Consider the following 10,235-nt stretch of genomic DNA (forward strand, 5'->3'; position numbering starts at 1 on the left):
TGAAGGGGACATGGGTTCGTGCCCCGGTCCGGGAAGATCCCACATGCCACAGAGCGGCTTGGCCCGTGAGCCATGGCCGCTGAGCCTGCGCGTCCAGAGCCTGTGCTCCGCAGCGGGAGAGGCCACAACAGTAAGAGGCCCGCGTACCACAAAAAAAAAAAAAAAAAAGAATATATAATTTCAATCACGCAGAGGTTCCTCCTGTCCCCATGCTGAGGTCACAAGTGGCCCTGAGCACTTCCTGGACAGTAGCTTCTTAGGATGTTTTGGCCAGAGGGCCGATGCCCTCTCCTTAGCCAAACCCCCACCATTCTGGAGCTAAGGGAGGACGAAAGAGATTCTACGGGTGGAATCTTGGGGTCAGAGAAGGAGAGGTTGAGCCCAAGGGCTTGGGCAGAGGTGGAGGGGAGTAGCTGAGCAGGTGGCCGTGGGTGTGTGAGCCCAGAACCGGCCCTGCAGGATGGCTGGCCCGTGAGGCAGGCCCAGGCACTGCAGGCCACATGGGCCCCGGCCAGCCCCAGCCATGGGAATAGCTGGTAGAACCAAACTCCCTCCGCCTCCAAGACAGCCGCTCCCACCTGCCCCTGCCAGCCCCGGGCTCCCTCTGGGTAGGGGCAACGTGGAATTCTTTGTATCAGGATGACAGTTCCCAGCCATGCCCTATGATACTTGAGTCCCAAGAACAACTCACAAGGCTTCAGACCAGAGCCCTGTGCCCACAGCCAGACCAGGAAGGAAGGGGCTCAGGGAGCATTTGCTGCCCTCCTACCCCATGTCGAGCTGATGATGCTTCACCCTCTCAGACCATCTCTGCCAGTTTGTGTATTCAACAAATATCAATTAAGTCCCCACTATGTGCCAGGCTATTCTAGTCCTAGGAGAACATGGGGAACAGAGCAGACAAAATCCCTGCCCTGTGGAGCTTGCATTCAAGCAGCAGTGGGATGGTGGGGAGAAAAACAGGAAACTGAATTAATTTTATAGGTGTATTAGAACAATGATTCTTAAACCCTCTGTGGCAAAAAGCCAGTTTATTTTTTTCCAGTCTGCATTTGGATTTCAGGGCAATGTCGAATTGCCATAGATGCTGAAGTATCTATAGGTACTGTAGTACAGAAGTTTCTAAATGCTTACTCTCCATTTCTACACTCACGTCCTCTCCTGCTGCTGGTCCACATTGTGTGAGAAGATGAAAAGAGCTTTGGGAGAAACACGAGTGTAAGAGACATGAGGAGTTGAAAGTAAGGCAGCGGGGCTAAGGGGAGAGTTGCAGTTTTAAAGGGGTGGTTATTGAGAAGGTGACATTTGAGCAAAGATTTGAAGGAGGTAACAGAGAAAGTCACACATGTGTATGAAGATTGGACTTTGGTTGAAGCCTTCTTGAGGGAAAGGGGCAGGGCAGCAGGAAGTGAGGGAGCATTGTAAGGGGGGAAGAAATGGGGATCCCCCAGGACGACCTTTCTGAATCCTGCAGGGTCTGCAGCTCCCTGGGGTGGCTCTTCCCCCAGGGTGGGCCTGGGGTGATCCACACCCCCTCGGAGCATCCATCTCAAGCTAAGGCAGGGCCTCCCTTCTCAGTGCATCCACCTCCAGCTTTGCACAGAGGAGGTGCTTCCAGCTCAGGAGGTGATTTGAGCCCCATTCCTGTGCACATAGGTGCAGGGCCATGACTGCAGGGAAGGTTCCATCTGACGTTTTTCTGCATCCAAGCCCAGATATGTGGCACAGTGGACAGGCGAGAGTCTCTCCTCTTCTTGAACACACTTTCACATCCAGTCACATACACACACTTCCACACCAAACACACACCCAGACTTGAAATATACTTGCGGGCTTGGCCACGTGCACACCTGCGACCAACATCTATGGTAAACCTTCAGGTACACTAAAGTGGGTATGCACACTTTTACACACACAAAAAACCACACACACACATAGCTTTGTGGGCCTACATCCATACCCATGCACACCACATACAAACCCCCAGAGATGCACACATGCTCCTTACACATGGACTCACTCTTCCCAAGAGAGTTTCTACTAAGATAAAACATCTGGTATCTACATCAAGTGGCAGACAGAGAGGTGGGACAAAGTTCACTCATGTGCTCAGGTGGCCCCGCCAACACAGCCACACAGGAGTAAGCAGCAGGCTTGTCCCCTCACCACCAGGCCTTCAGGAGGTCAATGCTGGGGTGGGATCAGTCTGGGGCAGGAATGTGTCAGAGCTCCCGGGAGCTGACTCAAGGCCAGGAGCAGACAGCCTTTTGCATTCCCAACAAGTAGGTCACCATGATGAGAAGTGCTTGCCTACATGCTGGGACCCAAGGTCGACTGGAACAGAACTGGGGAAAACCCAGCTGTCATGGAGCATCAGGTGTTAAATAGTTGTCTTTTATTCTAGCCCTTTGGTTAGGTCTTTGCAGCACTGGGGAGCTTGTGTCAGGGGCCTGAGCCTTTGCTGTGTGCAGTAATTTATTATTATTTATTAGATTTTTTTAGCATATTCCTTAGGATTTTCTATATACAAGATTATGTCATCTATAAATAGAGAGAGTCTTACTTTTTCCTTTCCAATATGGATGCCTTATATTTAATTTTCTTGCCTAATTGCTCTGGCTACAACTTCTAGTACAATACTGCATAGAAGTGGTGAGAGCATAGAGTGGAGAGATATCCTTGTCTTGATCTTAGGGGGAAAGCATTTAGTTTTTATTGTTAAGTATGATACTAGCTGTGAGGTTTTGGAGATGCCCTTTAGCAAGTTCAGAAGTTCCCTTTTATTCCCAGTTTCTTGTGTGTTTTCATCACGAAAGAGTGTAAGATTTTATCAAATGCGTTTTCTGCAACTATCGAAATGATCATGTGATTATTGTTATTAAATCTATTAATATGGAGAATGACATTGATTTCTAGATGCTAAACTAAGCTTGCATCCCTAGGGTAAATCCCACTTGGTCATGGTATATAATCTTTTCTATATGGATTCATTTTGCTAGTATTTCACTGAGGATTTTCCCCACAGGAATATAAGCCCAGGAAGGCTGGGGCCACATCACTGCAGTATTCCCAGTCCCTCCAGCAGTGCCAGGTACAGTGACTACTCACTGAGCCCCAAGAAATGAATGAAAAAAAATGAATCTATAAAGCATAGGATCTCAAGAGCCTCCAAAGAGGCCATGTTAGAAATAGTGTCTATTTCATTATCACAAATGTCTGAGTATGCATGATGCTTGTAAAGCACAGTCAGGGAAGACTATGAAAAATCCAGAACTAGAATGAAGCCCTTCCCAGGGGAGGAGACGCTGGGCAGCTTGTTCCGCCAGTCAAGGGTATTTCACCTGATGGCCCAGACTCAGGAGGCAGAAGCTTCTGGAGACTTGGAACCCTCCCTCCACAGGCAGTCCACCCCCACCCCCAAGCTGGGGAAACATGACAAGGCCCCAGGGTGGTGACATATGTTCTAGGGCCCCTGAGAGCAGACACAAGACAGATGAGTGGGTGTGTGGTGGACAGCGGGGTCTTGTCCACTGTGATCTGGGCGGAGATTTCTGGATGCTGTGGCCGCCAAACCTGTCACCACTCACAGGCCTGGCCTTAATACAACTTCTGAATAGGTCTTTAATCTCATCCTGAACACAGGGCTGTTAATCTGAACCGCTGGAAGCTGGCATGAGGGTTAAGTGAGAAAATGTATGAAGAGCCCTTAGCATGATGTCTAGCATAGATTAGGTGTTCAGTAAATGGGGACATTATTATTTCTATGGTCATTTTTTAAACTTTTAAAATTATTCTGGAAGGAAGTCCACTGACAGCCAGACTCTCTTATAGCTTTATTCTATTCATAACTTTAAAAATCCCCCAGTAGGTGCCACTTGGACCAATCTAAGACCCAGAGAACATGAGGTATCCCCCACCTCACCCGGACACAGATGAAGACTTCTTCAGGACAAGCCAGCAAGGAAGTTTTCTCCTGTCTCCCCAGGTAGGAGCTTTAGGGGAAAGGAAAGCTGCCTTTCCTTTTGCCTCTCCCCCACACCATGTGTCAGCCTGGCTTTTGACTCACACAGTGAGAACTGCCCAGTCACAATGCCAAGGCACAAGGGGGCACAATTGGAAGAAACCTGATCATGGCCAGAAAGCTGGGGTGACGGGCCCTGCCTGCCAGCTCTAAGAATGGACCCCAGGTTCTTCCCTCCCCGTGTGCTGGGAATTCCTCTCTGGATTCTGGCATCAGGCCTGAGCTCCTTATCTCCTCCATACCAGCCTTATCAGAGCAATTCAGTGAATCTACCAAGAATGTATTTGCTGCCCTTTCAGCAACCAGAGCTCTTGCAGAGCTGGCCTTGGGCCCTTCTCCTCCAGGAAGCAGAGCAGCAGAATGAGCCAGGCCAGAGCTCCGGCCTGAAATGCCCCTAAGACCAGGACCAGCAGTGCCCCTCTACCTGGGTGAGATCTAAGCACCTTCAATGGGACCACATCCCAGATCACCTCACAGACTCTACTAAGGTGTGAACTCCAGGGTGGTCTCGGTCAACTCTGGCTTGAAGGAAAGTAGAGGGAGAATGGAGGCATCAGGCGCAGAGGGGTGGAGGAGAGCAGGCCTGGAAAAGCCACGGGGTCTGGTGATGGAGAGGCCAGAGGTGATTATTCAGAGCAAACCTTCACAGCTAAAGAAGGTGCCAAGGTTGTCGGTACAAGGATGTTTATCATAGCGTTGTTTACAACAGTGAACAATTGATAATAAGTTCAAGGTCCAGCCATAGGAGAGAGATAAATAAATTATGATTCAGCCATGCACAGGTAAAACCTGACAGCTGGAGGTGGGAGGGAAGAGAGAGGAACGGAATGAAGAGGCGGAACACGGGATTTTTAGGACAATGAACCGCTCTGTATGATGCTATTACGGTAAATACAGGTCATCATACATTTGTCAAAACCCATAGAATGTAAATAACAAGAGCGAACCCTAATGTAAACTTGGGACTTAGGGTGATTATGATGTGTCAGTGTATGTTCATCAGTTATAACAAATGTACCACTGTGGGGTGGGGTGTTGATAATGAGGAAGCTGTGTGGGGAGGTGGGGGCCAGGTGGCATATGGGACATCTCTGTACCTTCGCCTCAATCTTACTGTGAACCAAAAATTGCTCTAAAATAATAAAGTCTTAAAAAAAACAAACCCAAGACCCTGACAGCTCGCAGGTTTCATTTGGCTTTTAAGGAGAATGGGATTATTTCCTGAAATTAAAAAGATTGAAAATTTTTATGGAAAAAAAAATCCAGATGTCCATCTTCTCTTGAACTCCAGAAATTCCGGCAATCCTAGGCCCTTATTTCCACCTGGCAAGGCTTTGGCTGGAGTAAGAAGCAGCTGCTCCTCTCAACTGAGGAAGCCCCTCCAGATGACCAAGGTTTCTACCTGGCCAAAGTCGATCACGCAGTTTCATGCAGTCTCCATCGGCTTTAGGTGTAGATCTCTTGTTCATGCTATTCCCTGTGCCTGGAACATTCTCCCCTGTGTCCCCAACCCTTTGCCCTGCTAAGTTGTTTTGATCCTGCAGGAATTTCTCAAATGTCACCTCCCCAGGCAAGACTTCCCTGACTACCCCAACTGAGTTAAGTCACTCTGTTTTCTGTTCTCATTGCATCCTTATAAGACTCTTCACTGCTGTCACAGAAGAAGTATTTGTGACAACTCTCCCTTACAGAAGAATTCTACTTACTAAATATAGAAGGAATGAGGAAATACAAAACTACCATTAGAACTCCAGATCTCTGTAGGCAAGGTCCACCCCTGGATGTTAATCTTAGTGGCAAAAATTAAAGAAGAAAAATGATATTTGCATAGTTTCAAAATACTCTCCCCAAACGAAATTTTTATTAATGACAAAAGGAAAAATGGCAACACTGGAGTGTAGAAACCTGGCAGATTTTAACTTAACGAAATGACCAAGAGGTTAACATCGATAGTGATAAGGCATATTGTGATCTTGTACCTCCTGATACCATGCGCTGAGAAGGGCACACCACCCCTGTGGCATCCTTTCTGATCACATAACCTCAGTCTAATCATGAGAAAACATTGGACAAACCCAAATTAAGGGACCTTCTAAAAAGTAACTGACCAGTACTGTTAAGTCTCAAGGTCATGAAGGACTAAAGAACTGTCACAGATTGGAGGCGATTAAGGAAAAAATAACAACTAAACATAACATGAGACACTGGTTTAAATCCTAGAACAGAAAAAAAACATTCTTGTGTGTGTGTGTATATATATATATATATATATATATATATATATGTAAGAAAATCTGTACTAGATAGTACTGCACCGATGTTAATTTCTTGGTCTTCAGAACTATAATATTAGTTGTGGGAGATGTTAATATCAGGGGAAGTTGAGCTAAGTGATGGGTATATGAGAACTCTGCATCATTTTTGCAAGTCTTCTGTAATTCTAAAATGGTCACAAAATAGAAAATCAAAGAAGTATTTGCATAATTATTTGCTTGATAATTGTGTCCCCTGCTAGGCTATAAACTTCACAAGAACAGGGACTGTGAATGCAGTCATTTTCATCATTGCACTGTTTCATGCACCTGACACACAAGGGGTATTCAATAAACATGTGCTGAGTAAACAGACTCGTGGTTACCGACACAGAAAAAGTCCATGTCATATTACTGAGTGAAAAACATAGGACACAAAACAACACATATAGTATGTTAATACTTGTATAAACGAGACTAAGGATTTACAAACCAATGCTGGCTGTGGCTGTCTCTAGAAGATAAAGTTATGGGTAATTTTTCTTCTTTTTAATTTGTTATATTTTCTGAGCATATTTAAAGGCTCACAAAACTACTTTTATGTGCAGAAAAAAGTGTATGCACACACACACACACACCCTGCATCTTCATTTCAAAGAAAGCCATGAGCATGCCTGGCAGACCTGGAGCCAGGCCTCAAGGGCTAAGCAGGACATGCGTGTGCGTGGGCAGTGGTGACCCAGCTACATGGTGACTGCAGCCAGTGCAGGGAAGAGGTGCCATAAGGATGGCTTCTGTGCTTCTGTGCTTCTCAGTTTCTCCATGCAGCCAGCCAGCACTCCCTGAGCAAAAGTGTTGAACTAGTGCGTTCATGTCCTAGGGCCGCCGTAACAAATCACCACAATCTGGGGTGGCTTAAAACAACAGAAACGTATTCTTTCCCTGTTCTGGAGGCTGAGAGTCTGAAATCAAGGTGTCAGCAGGGCCATGCTCCCTCCAAAGGCACTAGGAGAGAATTCTTTTTTGCCTCTTTCTGGCTTCTGGTGGCTCCCAGCGATCCTGGGCTTTCCTTGGTTTATAGCCGCATCACACCCCCAATCTCTGCCTCCATAGTCACATGGCCTTCTTCCCTGTGTTCCCTCTGCGTCTCTGTATCCAAATATCTCTCTCCTTCCCCTTATAAAGACAACAACATTGGATTTAGGGTCCACTCTAGTACAGTATGACCTCATCTTAACTTGGTTACATCAGCAAAGACCCTATTTCCAAATTACACAGGTACTGGGGATTAGGACCTGAACATGTTTTGGGGGGACACACAGTTCAACCCTCTACAACTACAAACTTCCCTGTACCCATTACCTATTACTGTGTAACACACCACTTCAAAATTTAGCTGTTTACCACCATATTATTTGCTCACAATTCTATGAGTCAGCAGTTTGGCCTGGGCTTATCTGGGAGATTCTTCTACTAGTCTCATCTGGATCACTAGTGTGACTACAGTCTTCCAGTGGCTTTACTGGGCCTGGAAGGTCCAAGATGGCCTTATTAATATGTCCGGTTCTTGGTGCTGGTGGCAGTCAGTCTTGTGAGTCTCATCTGAGACGGTACTGTTCTTCTCCATGTGTCTCATGCTCCAGCAGGCTAGCCCAAGCGTGTTCACACACAGGCTGGCAGATTCTAAGAGTACAAGAGCAAAAACTAGTCCTCTTGAGGAAGAGGCTGCTGCATCATAGTAGTCAAAGCAGATCACAGGCAAACCCAAACTCAAGGGGTAGGGAGACAGACGCCACCTCTTCATGGAAAACGCAGCAGAGCCACATTGCAAAGGGCCATACACACAGGATTGAGAGGGGTTGTTGAAACTATCTTTGCAAACAATCCACCATAGGTCCCAAGTTCTGGGAGGATAAGATGAGCAGATGCAGGTCTTGCCCTTAAGAAGCAAGTGCAGCAGCTGATCATGATGCACTGGCGAATGAGCTATGTGTTTAGATAAAGGCATGAGAGAAAGCACCATTCTTTGGTGTATGTAGAGGAAGATAGTATGAGGTTTAAACTCAGTAATCCTCTTGCTCTCTGATTCCCAGGCGAAGGGCCCTCTCATCTTTGGTTCTGGATAATGACCCATGTCTTGGGCCCTTATGGCTCTAGTCACAAGCTCAGATAATCATTGCTGGGGATCATAGTCTAACCCTAAAGCAAGGATGGCATGATCTCAAATCTCCAAAGAAGCAGCTATATCCTCATGCACAATGCTGACTGAGGCAAGAGATTTTCAAACCAGGGAGTTGGTACAGAAATGGGTGGAATCCTGGATGTATTTATTCACTGTGTAAAATATGGGGTCACAGGCCTTTTGTAAGAACCAACAAGAATTATTTGCAAACTGTACCATCATCTGTAAAGATGTGTTTGGCTCCTGGTTCATTCATTTATTCATTCATTCTCTCATGCTATGTTTAACTTTGTTTTGTCTGTCCAGAACGGAACCCTCCTCCTAGGATCTGCTCTTCACCCTTCTCCAACCACGCGCTTCGAATGGGAACTTCCATCTTCATCCAGGGTCACCCTTAGCTGGTGTTAGATGCACCAGGTGAGGCCCAGGGGCTGGTAGGACCACTCACATGGTGTTCCACTTACAGCCTTCAACCTGAACCTTGGGACACGCACCTGGAGGTGGTCAGCAGGGGAGAATGGAGCTCAGCCTCCTCCAGTGCTCTCATGTCTGGGCCCTGTTACCAAGATGATGAGAGCCAGCACCTCTGTAAGCCTGGCTGCCCCCTCAGCAGCAGGCACTGGCCAGCAGACCATCATGGTGGGCTGGTTTTGCTCTAGGTACCATGCCCTCTGCTCCCACAAAAACCTGGATCAGATTGCCCTGACAGCAAACACATCTGCTCATAACCTCAACAAAAATGACAAGTGAAGCCTTTGGTTCAGATGGGAAGGAGGCAGAGGGACATTTATGGAGGCCCCTCAGCTGGAGAGGACTAGAGGGGTAGCTTCCTCCTAGGGATCAGAGCCTTTCCTTCCCCAAGTAGTCCCTAAGTGCAATTCTGCACACCCTCACTCCAGGGGCAGCCAAGAACTCAGCCCATGTGAAGCACATGATGGGGTCACAAGAGCAGGTGGTCAGCTCAAGGCAATGGGACTGTCTGGACACGTACCCCCAAAGCTGTGATCAGAGATCAGCGAGCATCACAGAAGCCATTGGGAGGAGATGGTCTGAGCAGGTGAAGGGCAGAAGTCAAACGGCCAGAGCCTGGAGAAGCTCAAATACATCTTCCTGGACTCTCTCCCGGTCATAACCCCGTTTGCCCACCAAGCTCCCAAGCACCTTGGTCGGCTCCTGCAGTAATGGCTCTATCTGATTCTGTAAACTGACTGCCCAGCAGCCTGTGAGAGCCCTGATGATAGGGCCCGTTGTCCACACTGCAGACCCGGCTCCAGCCTAGGCCTGGCGTGGGGTGGAGGCCGGCAGTGGGAGCTGTCAGTGGATAAGCGACCTCTTGAGCAGCTCCCATGAGGACCTTAGGGAGGGCTAGCAATGGGTGTCAGGGCCAGGACAGCCCCAGTGACTGGAGGGCAGGTCTCAGACAAGAGCAGCAGAGCATACAGCAAGCTGAGACCAGCAAAACTTGATCTAAGACAAGCTCTGTGAGGGGAGAGGGACAAGGGGACTCAGGCTGCCCCACCAGCAGCATCCTATCAGAGGAGGCTGAGAGCAGGGAGGACAGAGATGCAGGGAGGTGATGGCGGGGGGAGAGTAAGGTGTTGCGGGGAGAATCTCCAGGTGAGGGGCTCAGGGCAGAGAACAGGGACCCAGAGGCCTGGGTGCCCATAGAGGAGTCCTAATGTGAACAACATGAAAGATGTCAGACCTTGCCAGGATATTATGAGCAAGACCCCACAGCTAGGCTCAGGGAGCCCCCGGGAGCAGGAGTGGCCGGGAAGGT

This window comes from Globicephala melas, chromosome 4 (assembly GCF_963455315.2).
Source record: "Globicephala melas chromosome 4, mGloMel1.2, whole genome shotgun sequence".
Lineage (NCBI taxonomy): Eukaryota > Metazoa > Chordata > Mammalia > Artiodactyla > Delphinidae > Globicephala > Globicephala melas.